Below are 19,572 nucleotides of genomic sequence, written 5' to 3'. Positions count from 1 at the left end.
TTTGATATTTAATTTGTGTATTAGGAGTTCATTCTTTAAATTAATGTGTTGCTGAGTAATATTCTGTTGCATGAATATACCACAATATGTTTATCCATTCTCCACTTGATGGATATTTAGTTTGTTTCCAATTATTTGATATCCTAAGTAAAGTGGCAGTGAATAATCTTTGCAATTACATGTAAAGCTGCAGTGAATATTCTCACACAAATTTTGGGAGGACACAAACATTTTCATTTCTTTTGAGTACATACCTAGTATCAGAATTGCTGTGTCATAAAGTAAGTGCATTTCCAGCTTTGTAAGTAGTTGCCAACATGGTTTTCAACATGACTGTATCATATAATATTCAGAAAAAATTAATGAGAGCACAGTTAATTTGTGCCCTCTGTAACACATAGTCTCTACTGTCAATCTTTTTAATTTTAGTCATTTTGTGGGGTGTGTTGAAGTAGCTCATTGTAATTTCAACTTATGTAGCTAATAACCAATTATGTTGATCATATTTTTTGGTGCTTATTGGCCATTTATATGTCTTATTTTTTGAAATGGTATCTAAGTCTTTTAGCCACTTTTATTGCTTTAAAATTATTATTTATTTGTAGGAATCTTTTGTTGAATACATATAGAGAGAGACTATTTTCTCATAGTCTACAGGACTTTTTGTTTTTCTAATAATATATTCCAATGAGCAGATTTTTAAAACTATTATAAAACGAAGTTAATTCTTTTCTTTCATGTTTTGCGATTTTAAAATTTTGTGTAAGAAAGCATTTGCCTTCCCCTAGGTCACAAAGATATTCTCCTATGCTTTAACTTGATAGTTTTAGCTTTTTCATTTGTTTATAATCTATCTCAAGTTAATAGTTTTATATTGTTAGGTAAGGGTCAGGGCTAATGCTTTTTTCACATATATATCCAGTTGATCTGGCATCATTTCTTAGAAAGATTGCCCATTAAATTGCACTGGCGCCTTTGTCAAAAATCAATTGACCTTATATATGTGAATTTATTTATGTACTTTCTATTCTCTTCCATTGATCTGTTTGCCTACCTACATCAATATCACACTCTCTTAATTAATGTAACTTTGAAAATATAGATTTTGTCATTGAGGTATAGACAAGCTAATATGTCTAGAAAAAAACCTACAGGGAAGAGATGAAAACTGAGAAAGGAAAAAACACTGACGCTCATCAAAATAATATAGAGTAGGTAGAAGAAAATTGCCAATAAAAAAGACAGGGTGCTCAGAAAGACAGGGGGAAACCACAAATGGAGTATGGATAAGGCAATCAAGAAAGAAAAGGGTTTTGAGAAGGAAAAGTTTCCAGAAGGTTTTCATGCTGCAGAAAGCTATACAGATTTTGACAATTTTGACAAAAAGTCGTTGATAACCTAAGTGAGAGCAGTTTCAGGAAAGGTGATGGCATGATGGCATATATTTATCCAATGAATATCTACTACCTATGCATACTGCAAAGTACTACAAACAAGAAAGATATAGTGGCAGGCTTTCTGAACTTTATTGTCCTACAAATCCATAGATGTTATATTCCCGTGAGGAAAGAAAAGAATGACAGATGAAGAGAAAAACAAATCCAAGGCACAAAAAATTTTTATAAGTCAACATGAGAGACAGAAGTAACATTTGGTGGTTTTATGTGAAACATGTTGAGAAAGGAATTTTGTTTGTTTCAGTTTCAAGGCAAGGAATAGTTCCATCAGGTTTTAGGCCAAAGGGAAGATAAGAGCAGAAAGAGAGGGACTGAAAAATATTCTGGGAAAAGTGGAGTCATGGTGGATTGAGGCACATAAAGAACATAAGGTGAGATTCTCTCAAAAAAGAAAAAATAAGGATTTAGTTTTGAAAAGGAAGATTTATTTATGGCTTCCTAAGGCAGCTAGAAAGTAGGAAGGGCTGAGTAAATAGGAACAAAAGTAAAATTGGGAGGAAGAACATCATTCATGGGCTCTCTGTCTTTCAAGAAAGAATTTCACTGAAAGGTCTAAAGTGAGAGACCTACAGAGACCAATGAAGGGCTGAGAGAGCTCTTATGGGGGATAATAGAAGGAACTGATTGGCATAACCAAAAGGAATGGTAAAAAGTACTAAAGACTCACCAAAATGTAGACAGTGTGCACTAAGACACAATCTTAATATGCAGATGAACGATTTTCTCCAGAGTCCATTACTATCAGGGCAAAGGAATGGGAGAATTGGTGGTGCAAGGGAAGAGAGATCCTAGATCAGATCAGCTTTGAAGGGTATGTGTAGTACAAAGGTAGGAGCTGGAGAAGGTGATTCTTTTGGGAATTGTGTTTGAAATAATCACCAATAAGATTTAATACAGAAGAAAAGAAAGTTAGGAGATCAACTGAGAGATATTTAAGGAACTTGGGGTTGGGAAAACAAAACAAAATGCCAAGAGAAAGGTAGAAATATGAGTCTATGATCCAATGGTGTGCTGAGGCCAGCCTGTACCAGCTAAAGAGAGCTGACTGTGGACCTGTCATCCCACCTCTGTAGTCAGTGACGTTATGGTGATAACTTGAAATTAGCCCCAGTGCAAGTATTTGCCACATGATAATCAGCAAACATTATAAATCAGGCCCTTACTTTTCTATTTCCCTACCTCAAATACCAGTTGCTACAGGATACCCCTGCTGTTATCAGATAGTAGTATTTCCAATTTTCTTTTTCCCAGTGTAATAACTAAGTTAAGATATGATTAGGGGAATGGAGATAGTTATTATAAAATATATTTTTAGTTATAATTGTAAATATCTTATGAATAATGACACTAAAGTCATCTAAAATGAGGTCAGGAGGAGAGGGTGGTGGTGAATTGAGAGTGAAAAGAGTCTTCAATGTGCAGGAAAGACCATGATGTCATTGAAAACACTCACGATGATGAAGAGAAGATAGGAGACTTCAATAACGTGAAGTTAATAAAATGGAGAGGTTCATAATGGTGGTGGTCAGTGAAATAATAATTTGAAAGGCCACAATAATGAATTAGAAATATTCATTGAGCTAGTATAAGTTAAATTTCACACTAAGTTCTTTTGCCAGTAATTTCAAAAGTGAGAAAAGGGATTATAACTTGAAACTCAAGAATATTTACTCCACTCAGACAAGATTTCTGTCTTCTATTATAAACACTTTTCTCTCTCAACACTTGAAATAAGATAATCTACCACCCATTAAAAAGCTCAATTTTCATCCTTACATCTATTTTCAGAAATCACTTCATGCCTGTAATTGGTACATTCTGCTTAGTATTGAAAATACTTTAATAATATTTAAAGATTATCATGTTGTCTGCTGACAGGCCTAACATGTTAAACAGAAAGTAGTTACCATCTGATAAGCTAATAAGAAATTAAAAGTCCAAGCATTAGAGCCATGAGATTCTCTTTCTTCTGTTATATTATTTTCTCTGTAAAAGAAACATTCCTCCAATGTTCTGTCTCATGTTAAAATACAGTATAATTTATTAAGTAATGGGAAAGAATTATTCAAAAATTACCCACAAACTGGATTTGCTTGTGGAAAGAGAAACAGACATATTCATTTTCCCAAATACGTTATTAGAATCTTAATAAAAACAATGGGGGAAATAACAAATAAAACTGTGTACATCTTAAACATAAAATAGCTAAAGAAGAGTTCACACACATCCCCACGTGAATTATACTTCCTTAAGGACGTTGAAACGCCTGGCAATTGGCTTGGAAATGGACATAAACAAAGGACCTGCTGTTGGAATTTGATCTCAAGAAACCTTGAGAAAATGCACTTGGGAAAGCTTTTTGTACTTTTAACTATCTTGCGAAACTCACATAAATAAGACTCATTCAACAAAGTTCCTGATATAATTATCTGATGTTCACTTGAACTTCTCACTGTCTTTGTGAAGCCCTCAGTCCCTTCAACCAAATGTTCTTAATAATCATTTCAATATACCAAGTACAAACATATGTGCATCGTTAGAATAAAACTATGCTTGTTCATTTCAAGATGGTGAAACAAAACCCACAAAATACATCCCTGAACTCCAGCTCATGTTTAATATAGTAATGTGTTTTCACACTATCTCCCTGATACATTACTCTTTTCTCTCCTCACTTCTGGGAATATGAAGTCTCAAGCATGCGGGAAAAGAAACCTCCTACCTTTTTTTCCTGAGCCAAGTTTACATTCAGGACAAAAAGCAATGAATTGTTTCAGCCAGAAAATGTTCAATCTCCCGGCTCTAAACTTGTGTTTGTAGACAAGGGGTGGTCCATGCTATAATTCTTGCTAGAAATTTCCCAGCAAGATTTAATGAGTACTTAAACAGTCTTTAAAACTTTTTAACAGTGAGGCAGCTTGGGTCAGCGAGTAGAGAAAAAAGCAAGGAAATAAAAAAGTCTCTTAATTTTTGCCAACCTCTATACTTCTACTCTACTGATTGCTTACTGATCAAGAACCCTAATTACTGAACTTTCAAAGCTTAACCTGAAGCTTAGAAGGCTTCTGAGCAGTAGAAATGCCAGACCCCAATACAGAGATGTAGGAGAATTCGCCAGACCTCAGCCTACAAATATCAGTGAGTGCCATCCACCTTGACTGCACAGAGTAGACGTATGCAGCAAATTCTCCAGGGACCTTGGGCTAGCAGAGTATAGTAAGAGTAATACAGAACTAGGAGTCAGCAAGTCAAATATCTCTGCCACTCACTAATTATGTAACAATGGAGAAGTTACTTAGACTCTGTGCCTCGCTCTAGAGGTATGAATTTGAACAATTAAAATAACAATTGTGTTGACTATTGACTATAAATCTTTACATACTGATACATACATCTGTATGTATTTGTGTGTATATATGTGAGCATACATGTGCATTTGGTAGCTTTGGATGCTCTTTTCTCTAGTTTTCTTCTTATAAAACAATATTCTAGATTATATAATTTAAGACTCACAGCTTATAATTCACTCTTACACTATTCAAATTAACCTGATAATTATTTTATGGTAATAGTTAACATGGGATTGTTTTGATGGATAGAGTATTAGAAATGTTTTTCTTTTCACAGAGATTTGAAGTTCAGGATAGAAAACAACATCAATATTATCAGGTATAACCCTTATTTTTATAATATAGACCCATAATCTATGTTATAAAAAGGGGAAGTTGGTTCTGTCATGAAGTGGAGAACTATCTAGGTGTCTTAAACTGATAACACACCTTTGCCTCAAACATCTATACAATTAAATTAAATTATTTTTAACTTATTTTTTAATGAATACCTATAAAGTAGTTTATGTGTTAATTTGGAAATCATCTGACTTCCTCCTTTTACTCCTGAATGACTATCCCATTATTTAAGAGATTTAGTAAGCTATGAGATGTTGAGAATTATTCTGTGCACTGGGGATTCAGTGATTGAAGAAGAGAAAAATTTTTGCCCTCATGAAGTAATTGGAGAATTGTCCTTGCACTTCCCAAGTACAGCTACTTTCTAGTTATTTAGAATTGTTCTAACATTTTGTACGTATCTCTATTAATTATTTTCAGAATGCACAAGCCACGAACCCCATTGCCAGACTTCTTGTTACATGGCAGGTACACAATTATATTTATAATATAAAAAATGAATGATTGAGCAAATAAAAATAAAAACAACTAAGAGTGGAGAATGATTGAGTATTTAGAGTTTTATTACAAATGAGTTGCAGAGTAAGTCTATGTATTATTTTGGTGTCTAAGCTGAAAATTGAAGAGTTAGTAGGAGTTGTCCAGAAAAAAGAAGAGAGGGGAAGAGGGAAAAATCTGGGCAGAAGCCTGGGGTAAAATTGCCATGATCGAAGAATGTAAACTGGTTCAATGTGGCTGAAGATAGAGTAATTGGTGGTGATAGTGGTAAGGAATAGAGGTATACAGCCTTTTGCAAGGAGCCGGCAAATGAACACATAGTGACAGCAGAGTACAGAGATAGACGGAATCTGAATGTGGAAAAAAACACCCGAGCTCTAAAAGGTCCAGAGAGACAAATTTCAAACAGATAAATAAGTATTTCAACATGGAGAAATTATTTAATTAGAAATATGGTGAAATGAGTGAAAATCTCATATATGCCTGTCCTGCTTGAATATATTTTATTGAGATTTTCCAGATATAATGCTCATAAATTCTTAGAATATCAGGATTTGATGGGACTAGAATGAGCATTTAATACAACTGCAGCCTTAGTCTAGGATATGATGGTACATTTTCAAGCAAATTATGTGTCCTTCAGGTGAATTACTTATGTAAAAAAGTGGAAGTATTTTTTGTCCTTAGTCATTTATTTGAACTACTTAAGACATTAGTAATATTTTTTCAAAATTACATATAAATTTATGAATTTCTAGTCCTTCATAATATGTTTACTGAGAAAAGAAATACAGATGTATCAATGCATTGACTCAAATAAACCTTCTAATCCTTCAAAGAAGTAGAATATAAATAAATTTCTCAGTGCAACTAGTAACATAATTTATTTTCTTATTAAAAAACAAAGAAAAATGTTGGAAGTTTTCACGAACATGCATAACTTTTGTTAACATCTTATGAAGCAGTAATTCAAAATACACAATGTCATCCACAGCACTTCAACTGTTTATTGAATATATACATCACTATATATTCCAACCAGGTTAGTGAATTGATTATGTAGAAGACAAAAAAAAACAAACACCAAACATTTGACAAGAAAAATGCATATTGTTAAATGCATGCAAGCAAAGATTTCATAAATTCCCAAAAGCTAACAATTGCTTCAGTTACACAGAAACAAATACACATTATCACATAATGAGCAACATTCCATTATTTTAAAACTTGAGCCAAAGTCAATTGAAGTTATAATCTATCTTACATTGATATAAGCCATTGATAGTTTGAATTGAACATGAAAATTTTGATGGTGTGATTTTAATTTGATATACATTTAAAAGTTCTGGAATTTCAGCCAGGCATGGTGGTTCACGCCTGTAATCCCAGCACTTTGGGAGGCCGAGGCGGGCGGATCACAAGGTTAGGAGATTGAGACTTATCCTGGCTAACACGGTGAAACCCTGTCTCTACTAAAAATACAAAAAATTAGCCGGGCGTCGTGGCGGGCGCCTGTAGTCCCAGCTACTCGGGAGGCTGAGGCAGGAGAATGGCGTGAACCCGGGAGGCGGAGCTTGCAGTGAGCGCCAAGATTGTGCCACTGCACTCCAGCCTGGGCCACAGAGCGAGACTCCGTCTCAAAAACACAAAAATTGAAGTAATTTATGGTAGAATTTAACATCTAAGTACTTGCTTTCTCATTTTACCCCAACTCTGAGAATAATGATTAGTTGTTTGGGTTAAAGAAACCAAAAGAAGGAAGTGTGGGCAAACTTAGAGTTTGGAGTAAAACTACATTGGGATAATTTTGAATATATTTTTTTCATTTCTTCATTTAGTTTGTTGTCTGAAATGAATGCTAGTATAGCATTTGGCTGTTTAATTTCTTCTTCACAAAGACATACCTTCAGAGATCAATTGGGTTACTAAATCACTCATGCATTTATTTGTCTATTCACTTACTTAACAATTGAAAGGAGTACCTACTATGTGCCAAGCAGCAAGAAAACAACAAAAGTCATAGACAAATAATAAAAATAGAAAGTAATGTGTCCGGAATTGGTGGGTTCTTGGTCTCACTGACTTCAAGAATGAAGCCACGGACCCTCGCGGTGAGTGTTACAGTTCTTAAAAGGCTGTGTGTCCCAAGTTTGTTCCTTCTGATGTTCGGATGTGTTCAGAGTTTCCTCCTTCTGGTGGGTTCGTGGTCTCACTGGCTCAGGAATGAAGGTGCGGACCTTCGCGGTGAGTGTTACAGCTCATAAAGGCAGTGTGGATCCAAAGAGTGAGCAGCAGCAAGATTTATTGCAAAGAGTGAAAAAACAAAGCTTCCACAGTATGGAAGGGGACCCTAGCGGGTTGCCACTGCTGGCTCGGGCAACCTGCTTTTATTCTCTTATCTGGCCCCACCCACATCCTGCTGATTGGTAGAGCCGAGTGGTCTTTTTGACAGGGTGCTGATTAGTGCATTTACAGTCCCTGAGCTAGACACAAAGGTTCTCCACCTCCCCACCAGATTAGCTAGATACAGACTGTCAACACAAAGGTTCTCCAAGTCTCCACCAGAGTAGCTAGATACAGAGTGTTCATTGGTGCATTCACAAACCCTGAGCTAGACACAGGGTGCTGATTGGTGTGTTTACAAACCTTGAGCTAGATACAGAGTGCCCATTGGTGTATTTACAATCCCTTAGCTAGACATAAAGGTTCTCCAAGTCCCCACCTGAGTAGCTAGATACAGAGTGTCCATTGGTGCATTCACAAACCTTGAGCTAGACACAGGGTGCTGATTGGTGTGTTTACAAACCTTGAGCTAGATACAGAGTGCCAATTGGTGTATTTACAATCCCTTTGCTAGACATAAAGGTTCTCTAAGTCCCCACCAGACTCAGGAGCCCAGCCGGCTTCACCCAGTGGATCCCGCAGCCGGGCTGCAGGTGGAGCTGCCTGCCAGTCCCCTGCGGTGTGCCCGCACTCCTCAGCCCTTGGGTGATCGATGGGACTGGGCGCCGGCGAGCAGGGGGCGGCGCTCGTTGGGGAGGCTCGGGGCGCACAGGAGCCCACCCAGGGGGTGGGGAGGCTCAGGCATGGCGGGCTGCAGGTCTTTAGCCTTGCCCGCCGGAAGGCAGCTAAGGCCCGGCGAGAAATTGAGCACAGCAGCTGCTGGCCCACGTGCTAAGCCCCTCACTGCCCGGGCCAGTGGGCCCGGCCGGCTGGCCGCTCCGAGTCCGGGGTCCGCCGAGCCGACGCCCACCCGGAACTCGCGCTGGCTCGCAAGCACCGCGCGCAGCCCCGGTTCCCGCCCGTGCCTCTCCCTCCATACCTCCCCGGAAGCTGAGGGAGTCGGCTCCGGTCTTGGCCAGCCCAGCAAGGGGCTCCCACAGTGCAACGGCGGGCTGAAGGGCTCTTCAAGTGCCGCCAAAGTGGGAGCCCAGGCAGAGGAGGCGCCCAGAGCGAGCGAGGGCTATGAGGACTGCCAGCACGCTGTCACCTCTCAGTAACATGGTAAGTTAACGCTGTCTTGTAGAAAGAAGAAAGAAGTGCCTGTAGTCCCGGCTACTCGGGAGGCTGAGGCAGGAGAATGGCGTTAAACCCGGGAGGCGGAGCTTGCAGTGAGCCGAGATCGCGCCAAAGCACTCCAGCCTGGGCGACAGGGTGAGACATAGTCCAAAAAAAAAAAAAAAAAAAAAAAAAAAGAAGAATGAGGCAAGTAGGAAGCAATTCTAGAACTGAACTTCTTTCTTCAAGTTAATATGAAATGACAAAACATGCTTAATTATAGGCATTGTACATTGCCTTGCTCTGTGACACACAGAATCAAATTTTTCCGGTGCCCTTTATAAACCTTTATAAATCCCTTTCCCTTCTCCTTAGCTTGAAGTTACACCATCCTACTTTACAGTTAATAACACAAGGAAAAGGCCTACAGGGAGAAGATAGGGAGAAGATTGATTTTCATTAGTTTGTAAAATGATGTACCTAAATGGTTACTGAACCAGGGACTTCTGCCTAATACTCTCTCGATCTCCTGATGGGGTAAATACTGGTGGAAAAAGGAACACAGCCACAGACTGTTTCAGCACTTGTGAATGATTGGACCTTTTCATTATTCTCCACTCCCCACAACACACACTCTCCACTCCCCACAACACACACACACACACACACACACACACACTGTTCATCATGCTACTGTTAACACTATTTTTTCATTTAAAATATAGAAATAGTGTTAACATATAAATTCTTTATATATTTTGAACTCTCATCTATGTCTATTAAAGGCCTTTATTGATGTACTAATTATGCATTGTGTTTTATAATTAAACATCAAAGCTTGATCCAAGTCTAGCATATATATTCTAATAATTCAGCCTAATATTAGAAAAATGATTAAGAATAGTTTTGTCTGGAAGCGATTTCACCAGAAAAAAATTATTCATGAGAGCAAAATACACATGCCTGCATACTCTAAAGGCCTAGAGGAATAGCACCTAATATTGCCTCAGAGCATAGGGGAGGCTTTTTTATAGGAATCACTGCCTGAAATTAACCTTACAAGATCCTAGTAAGCAGCTCGTCATTGTGGTGTTTGGGTGACCATAGTTGGGATGTGAGGGAGAGGCAACGGGCTTCCAGGTTGCAGAAAAGGCACATGCGCGAGAAAAGCCAGAGTGTGGGTAACTTTCATTTCCTGTAGATGTAAAAGCAGCACATGTGAGGTTGGAAAAGGAGGCCGGATGCTACAGTAGATAGGAAACTTTATCCTATAGCGGCGTGCAGAGCCACTGTCAGGCTTTTGTTTTGGAGACCTCTTCTAGCAGCTGGAAGGCAGATGGCTGCAAGGTCAGGGCAGCTGGCAGAGAGCCCAGTGAGGTGGCTGGGAGCATTCGCTATCTAAGCAAAGACAAGGAAGTCTACAAGGATAGCGATAATATTAAAAAGAGGGTTCAAAGAAGTAAAATGGGGTAATCGTATGCAGGGGAAGGGTGGTGAGGAAGAAGGAAGGCGTAAGGAAAACATCTGGATCTTCAGCATGAAGAACTAGGTGAATAATGATTCCACCTACAAAAGAATACAAGCAAAACAAGTTTTAGGAAGAACAAAGCCCACTTACAGACTTGTACTCTTAATTTCTCACAATTTGATAGAGCTAATGAATTCCACCCAGGAGAAATATGTTTTCCAAAGGAGTAACAGTTATGCATAAACTTTCTTACCTAACATTGAAAGATGATACTTTTGTTGAGACTTCAATTCAGGGTCATTATCACACCTAAGTATTCAAAAATAAGAATGGAAGTCTAGGGAGAAAAATAGAGGGAGAATATTTAAAATTAAATATGCAAGTGGCCAAATAGGTATTGCTTGTCATCATCAATTTCCCAAAAGCTTAACCTGTAGAAGATGCTTCACATATAATGGGTGAGCACTTTGTTTTTTTTTTTTTACTAATAATAACAAACCTTCCACAGTATTTGCAACGGGTTGAGTTCAAAGTACCCACTCATTTTATCCTCACACAAATCTACATTGTAGGCACTGTTGTAATTAATATTTTACAAAGGAGGAAACTGAGGCCAGAAGTCACATACAGAAGTGGGCAGTTCTGGAATTCAATCCTTGACAATCTGACTCTACAGTCTGTTATTCACTATACACTAGAATGCCTTTCTCACATTAATATGGAATAGTCTTCATTTGGATGTTCATCTTGTGCTCTGACATCATCTTAAAATGGAATTCAATTGCAGTGGCAAAATTGATGTGGTAATATTAGGTTATTTTATATTTTAAAAATAGTAGGACTTGCAGTATTGATGGCCCACAGTATTGATGACTTCAGGTCTGGCTGAAGTCCAGCTCTGCCCCCAGACTAGGTGAGGTGGGAATTCCACCCACAGCTCCTTGTTGAGTCTGCAGTACCAGACACATGCTTGCATTCAAAATTAGCTTTGGGTGACCATATGTATTGGGTCTCAGCTACCAACAGGGGCTTTCCATTTGTTCCTGGGCCACAACTACTTTTTATTTGCTTTGAGCATTTTATTTATTTATATAAGTGCAGTGTTATTATTTAAATACATATTTTGTCTATTAATCTAATAGGTTTGAAACTGAAAGGAATTATTATGCATGGTTTCACTGTCACTGAAAAAATTGTGTCTAATGAAATAAAGCCTAGTTGGTCATTTAAGTAAATCCTAAACTACATAGAGTTAAATATATTTCATTGAACTTACATAGCATTCATTTTTCAGGGGATTTGCAAAGCGCAGTACTAAACAAACTTATTACAATAGGTCAGGAAGCATATTTGGATTTCAGAAACTATCAAATAAATCGCAGAAGTTATTTGACAATCTAAGAAACAGTTCTAGTCACTGGGAACCTAAGGATGTACAAAAGTTTTACTGTTTTAAGGGGAGTAGCGGGATGGTCTTCACAGGAATCCACAGATATGAAAACAAGACAAGGTTTCTGAACAAACTTCTGTCTACATATTTTTGTTCTTCCTAATACAGACTTATCTACCACTATCTTCTATATTTGGAAGGCCTTAGAAATAGTAAAATAATACAAGTTAATATTTATTGAGTACTTAAGTACTTTTCTAAGTACTTTATAAGTTTTAATTTTCTTATTCTCAAAAAAAGGTATACAGCAGTGTTAGTCCTAATTTACAAATAAAGAAATAGGCAGTTTATATGAAATCATACATCTGGTAAGGAAATATTTTCAAAACATTTAACTGACACCTTTTTCCTGTGGTGTAATTTCATTAAATTAAAAACATGGGCTATGTTTTCCAAAAAGATAATATAGTACAACTTAAACTATGGCCAGCTTAATTTATTTGAATAAAGACCAAAACATACTAAAAGTATAGCAAGCACTCTTATTACTGGAAAAGTAATATGCTTGAGAAGTTTTATGAGAAATTGTTCTGCTGGAAATAGTGACTGCATTTTTTAATGTAAAATAAGAACACATGGCCTGAATTTAGGGTAGAACATTGAAGCAGATACTGTTCTAAATTTTGAGCTGTGCATCTATCATAACCTAGAGCAACAAAATTATAAGGCTTACAATTCTAAGTTGTTTCATCCTGTTTGTATGTTGATGAACTAAAAATCTTATTTGTTTCTTTCTTTTTCTCATTAACTTACCCAATGATGTTTTAAGTTATTTAATGTATGCACATAGTTTAAAGGTAGTGACTATGGTTTTATCTCTGTTCCTCTAGAGCACATAGGAGACAAATTTGACGCTGTGGTCCAGGATAGTGTATTCTTAAGTAGAAGAAAGTCAAAGTTTGTTTTGTTTTGTTTTTTCCTAATTTAAGCAACTCAATGATATTCATTACTTTCATTAATATCCATAAAACAGAGATATGTACTTTATTACATACAAAGGAAGAAGTGGTATAACCAATTTTGAAAACAGCATGCCAGTTTCCTAAAAAGTTAAGCAGACATTTGTCATATGACAATTCCCCTTTACCAGCCCTTACCCTCTTAGCTTATACTCAAGATAAAAGGAAATACACATCTCTACAGAGATTAGTACACAAATGTTCATAGAGTCTTTATTTGTAATAATCCCAAGCTGGAAAAAAACCCATAAATCCACATCAATAGAAAAATAAACTGGCATATCCAAACCTTGGAATATCACTCAGCAATCAAAAGGAATGAATTCATACATAGAACAATGTAGATGAATCTCAAAATGATTATTGAAAGACAGAAGCGCTAGACGCACCCTCACCAAAAACAGTGTTCATATTGTATGAATCCAGATAGAAAATATGAACTAACTTATAGTAACAGAAAACAGATTAGCGGTCACTTCAGGGAGAGAGAAAGCAGAGAATAATGGGAAGGGGAGGTATTACAAAGGAGCACAAGAAAAGTTTTAAGGGAGCACAAATTTTGTTGCAGTTATGCTTATGTGTGTGAAACTTATCAAATTATATGACTTAAATAAGTAGTTTATTAATGTTAATGATACCTAAAAGCTTTACATTTAAAAAAACTAAATTTAATGAAGAAGAATGACTGTGAAATCAGTAATTTAATATTATTTTTAATAGGCTGAACTGTGTATCATCTGTAAGCAAAGCTATTTCTTTGCCCCTTTAGAATGGCTGCTAGAGTACAATTGTCCTATATTCACATTTTTTTCCAGAACGTACTTAACAGATTGTAACTGCCTGATGAATGCAATCTAAATAATTTTTAAAATGGGTTTCTTTTATCTGCCATGTGCTTGACTTACAAATATATCTTAAAATGTATTTTTGTTCTAATTTTCTTTTAAACTTCTCCCAAAGTGGATATTTAATACCCACTAATAAGAGAAAACTGCATTTCAACAGTTCTGCCAAAGAGCTAGTTTTCTTTGCCATAGTATTATTAAATTATTGATTGTTCTTTTTCAGAAAGTCAGTTTAAATTACTGTTAGTTTCCAGAAATGGGCTGATTGTACTTGCATTCTTTTATAAACTTGTACAGAAGGAAAAATGATTACCCCATTCTCGAATTTCCCCATTTCCTAATCGTAACCAAAGGATCGTCCTATATATCAAGCTAATGTCTCTCCCTAACAGTTAACAACACTGTGACTCAATAGCTAGAAAATACTTATCCCAGGACTACTGGAGGAGACTATCAAAAATTGTAGAAACCATGGGCTCCACCTAGTGGCATTTTCCCAGTTGATATTATGGTTTTAAATCTAGCATTTAGCTTTCTGCACAAACCATTGTTTTTATTTAAATTCATTTAATAAAATTATAAAAGAACACTATTCTACTTAAGTATTATTATTCAGTAGATTTGTGGTTTTAATCATTTTTCTTTTTATGCAACCTTACTACTACAGTGCTTTTAGTATCACGCTTTTATTTGATTTGTTTGATTATTCTAAATGGAAATAAATGGGGATCATGTTTTAATAATAAAAAAGTACAGAGATGTATTAATATATGATAGCATTTTCTAAAAAGGGAATCCATTAGCAAGTCTATATAATTTCTAGTACTATGTCTGAAGTAACTTATAAAGGAAATGAATCTAATGATTGTATCATATAAATTATACAAAGCAGTGATCTCATGATCATAGTTTTAAGTTCTCTGCAGCTTTTTATTTGGAAACTATTGCTCTTCGAGACATTAAATTTCTTTACCAGAATACCATATTTTTACTTGAAGAGTTGTAATTACACAAGACTAACATTTAGGCTGAAAAGTCATTCGTTAAATGCCAATTAAGATTTCTGAAGTGGTCATACATTTTGCTTACCAGACAAATCAGAAGATACTCAGAGATTTAGATTGAGCAGCCTATCGAAAAAGCACATTCCATTTCCACTAGCTCAGACCATAAGGAAAATGTGGGTTACCTGACAAGTCAGGAAGGGCTTTTAAATACTCTACAAAACTTCTGAGAAGCATATCTTGAGCCAGGAACCGTGCACTCATCCTCAGTTCCTTTCATCTGTACTTTAAATTGCTTTACTTCCCTCCCTGATATTCCCTCAGGTCATTTGCCAACCCACATACACATACCTGTGAGTGTTCATGGACACACACACACAGTTTTCCTAGTGCCTCTGATTATAGCTGAAATATATTCAGCCTTTTACCTCATACTAAGCAGAGAGATTGATGGAAGAAAATTCTAGGGCAACCAAGGGTGGAGGCTAGGGATTGGTAAAGACGATGCTCCTGATGGATGCATTTTTTTTTTTTTTTTTTTTTGAGATGGAGTCTTGCTCTGTTGCCCAGGCTGGAGTGCAATGGTGCTATCTCGGCTCACTGCAACCTCTGCCTCCCTGGTTTCAAGTGATTCTCCTGCCTCAGCCTCCCAAGTAGCTGGGAATACAGGTGCACGCCATCACACCCAGCTAATTGTTGTATTTTTAGTAGAGACGGGGTTTCACCGTGTTGGCCAGGATAGTCTCCATCTCTTGACCTCTGCCTTGATCCGCCCACCTCGGCCTCCCAAAGTGCTGGGATTACAGGCGTCAACCACCCCGCCCGACCCAATGGGTGCATTCTTTACCGCTTTTCAAAACTGGGTTGAGCCCCACAGTCTGCTAAGGTTTTCTGGGGCTAGCAGCCATCCAGCCCTTGCTGCATGGCTCTGGGTGAGTAGAGGGTGCAGGCAAATCTACCCTCCCAGGGCCCTGGTGATTGCTGCTGCTCTGAGTTACGTAACTCCTGCTCACTGGCCCAACCAAGCAGAGTGATGATGCTACAATCACATCAGAGAAAGCCCTGAAAATGATCGGGTGATGATGAACAGGGGTTGCATTTTTTTTTTCTGTGTGCCCTGTATAGTTGTAGTCGCTGGCATGTCAGGTAATCAGTAAAGACTGCAACAGAGAAAGAAAAGAAAAGGAGCAATTCTTCTCCCCTAGTCCCTGCTCTACTACTGAGTTGCTACGTAACATTGTGCCATTTGCGGTTTGAATTAAAACATAAAATTAACGTGTGTAAGTATTTTCCCCCAAAACTAGGATGTGCATGTAAAAAACAATACACATAAATGTTAATCATTAATAGCTTAGAAGGTGCTTTTCTGAGAGTTGATTCAGGAGCATGTTGACTGCCTTTATGGATTTGAGGGCCTCCCCCACACTTTTTAGGAAGACCTCTAAGGTTTCACCCTGTGGCCAACCATGAAACTTTTGAATACATTTAAGACCTAGAAAGAGGAGGACAGTGCACGCCTTCTTCCCTTCCTCCCTTGTTTGTTCAGGCTGATAACTAGGAAATCAAATGTAAACAATTCATGTATGAACTAAAACCAGTGCTCACAATATTGAACATTTATTTGATGAAGATGTTAAGAGTCATATATAAAATCTAACCATATGCATATGTTTTGTGGGACACACAGGAGCCATGTGGTTCTTATGGTTAGTAGGGGTTTCACATGAGAGTCTAGAAGCTGAAGGCTTTGAATATGGTTGCCATAGAGACAAACAGGCAGTTTATAGAATCCCAAACCAAGAGGATTAATTTTAATAACTTCCATCAAGAAGCAATATAGCTTTATAGTTGATAGCACAGGCTCTGGTGCCAGGCTGCTGTGGTCCAAATCCTTACTGTCTAACAGATTATATGTGTATACTCAGGGCAGTTAATTTTCCTTTACCTTAATGCTATTATCTACAATCTATAAAACAAATATAGCGTTAATCCAAACATGCATGGATTATTATGTGACTTAAGTGAATTGAGATATTTTACATATAAACTGTATATTTATGTATATACATACAAACACATGTGCACACACATAAAAGAGCAACCTCAACCCAGGGAGTGCATAATACATATTATTTATTATTAGTCTACATAGTTATTAAGATTTGTAATGTTTTGTCACTTGTTGTGCAGAAGACAAAATGAGTGCTTTTGTTCATCTGAGCCCTCTGGATACTGTATCATTATTTTCTCAGTATACAGATGAACACTGCTTCTTTGCTCCTTCTCCATCTTCTTGGCTCAAACAATTACTAACACTTGTTTATAAGTAGATTCTAGATTGCAGAGAACAAGAGGCTTTAACTATTTTGGTTGTGAGATACCCCATGAAATGGAAGCTTGACATAAGAATATGGAAGTAGTAATGTGGAAGAAACACAATCTCACTCTTTCATCAATAGGAATTTTAGGGGCCTGTTATTGGCATGACTCTACTGTACCTTTGTTTTCTACTTCAATCTAAATGTCTTTGTCTTTCTGCCAATGGCTGGTTGATTTCTTCTAGTTTTCTCAACCCAAATTGGGAAGCTGAAAATAGCTTTGCTAAGTAATGATGCATCCGCGGGACAAGTTGGGCTATATACCCTCCTATGGCCCATCTCCAGATTGGCTAAGCCTTGTCAAAGGCCAGCTGCCAGTGCAGGAGTTGTTAAAATTGGTAGTGCATCAGAATCACCTGGAGGGGTTGTTAAACGACAGATTGCTGGCCCCCACCCCTCACAGTTTTCAATTAGGAGGTCTATGAGTGGGATTTGGGTATTTGCATTTCTCAGAGGCCTCCAGCTGATGCTTATGTCGTTATTCCAGTGACTACACTTTAAACCACCAGTCCAAAAGCAGTGACCCACTCTTTCTTAAGAAATGATTTAGGCTGCTTCCCTCTGCAGTGGAGGGGAGAATGTAAAAGAAACACTGTCCTTGGAAGTGGAAGTCAGTATGACAAAGTATCGAGTAAACTATACCTCAATAAAGCTGATTAAAAATTAAAAGCTCGGTAAAACAGGCATTCTCTTTCTACCAGTAATCCACTGATAGTTGCCCTCAATCGGAATCATGATCTCCTTCACTGCATTCCCTTGTCTCTGAACCAAGGTTATTTAACCTACATTTTTCTGATTTTTTTTTTAGAAAATGACTCCATTCATCTACTCTCCTATTACACTTTATCTATTAGATCTCTCTCAAGCATATCTAGAAAGCACTTCAATATTGCAGAGTTCGGTATAGTCACCTTAAAAACATAGATAGGAAAGTAACACTCTGTTAGTCATTTGTCAGTAGACACTAAAAAAGATGTATAAGTTGAAACATAATTGTTGTTAAAGTTTATAGGAGGCCATTGGTTTAAACTAGCCTCCTGCACTCAGCCCCAGTAGACCAGAGTGGACCAAGCCAGAATGGAGTCACTTATGCTTAGCACCACTTAATCAAACTGAACTTTGAAAGAGGCCAGTTTTCCAAAAAACAGGAGATCCCAGTGCTACTACCCTTTACTTAGCAGGGTGACTCTTGGCAAATGTCTCTTCTGAGATTCAGTTTCCTTATCTAAAAATGAGATTAGAAATGTCTTGCTCAATGTACTGTTGTAATAAACTCAAGTAAACAAACGTCCCTGGAATATAGTCAGTTTCATAGTATTAGTTCCCTTCTCTCTTTATTCCCCCTCTGAATTTGAATTGGAAAGATTGTAACGTGCAGAAGCATCAAAGTTCACACTTCATTTTTCACAACTATACAAAGGCCAAGATAAAGCAATGTAAACATGACCCTACAACTAGATTTCTCAGATTTATATGTTCAGTAGGCTTTTTTTTTAACCTCTTATGTATTGAAATATGAAAACTCTTAAGATAATCTGAACATATGTCTTCCAGGGCACTTGAATTACTAAATTAATAAAAATGGTTAATATTTGTGGATATCCATTATAGACTTAAAGTGATTTAAATGTTTAACATTTAAATTAAGAAATACAAAAGAGAAACTCAAAATCGAACAACCTTTCTAAATCATGTTGATAATGCACAGGTTTTCAGGAAATTCTCCTTTCTGAGCTACCTCCCACTCTTCCTCAAGCCAATGTTTCTCTGAGCATGAATACACCTCCTCAACAAGATTATAAAACAGGTCAAAAATACAGGAAGACGTCTGGAAATGGGCAAGTGTTTCAATAAATTCAAAAATGTATCAATTTTATATTGGCACTTCTGTGTGGTTATTTGCACAGCTAAATGGCTATATTAAAACACATAGATAATAGAGATGAACACCACCACTGTGTAAACATTGAAAGCACACTTCCATGCTTGTAAAGAGCAAGGTCATTTATCTTTCCTGTCAGTTCAAGAGGAACACTCTTGGGTAAAACTTCTCTGCTCATGATGTCTGAAGTTTCTGAATTATGTTTTGAGGCACAGCCTGGGGCAAAGTGAATTTGTAAAGTAAGTGACTTTTGTATTTGGTATGTATCAGCTATTACTGCATTTCTGCTCTTTTGCATTTGGAAGCCATTTTTAAACTGAGAAAGCATGTGTCCAGGTTCAATGTTCTGCTCTCTAGATGGAAAATGGAGACAAACAACATGCTTTTGCCCTTGGAGAAACAGACCAAGTTCATAATGAATCCTCCAGTTACATAACTTCAACT

This window comes from Pongo pygmaeus, chromosome 3, assembly GCF_028885625.2.
Source record: "Pongo pygmaeus isolate AG05252 chromosome 3, NHGRI_mPonPyg2-v2.0_pri, whole genome shotgun sequence".
Taxonomy (NCBI): domain Eukaryota; kingdom Metazoa; phylum Chordata; class Mammalia; order Primates; family Hominidae; genus Pongo; species Pongo pygmaeus.
Note: the sequence above shows the minus strand (reverse complement) of the source record.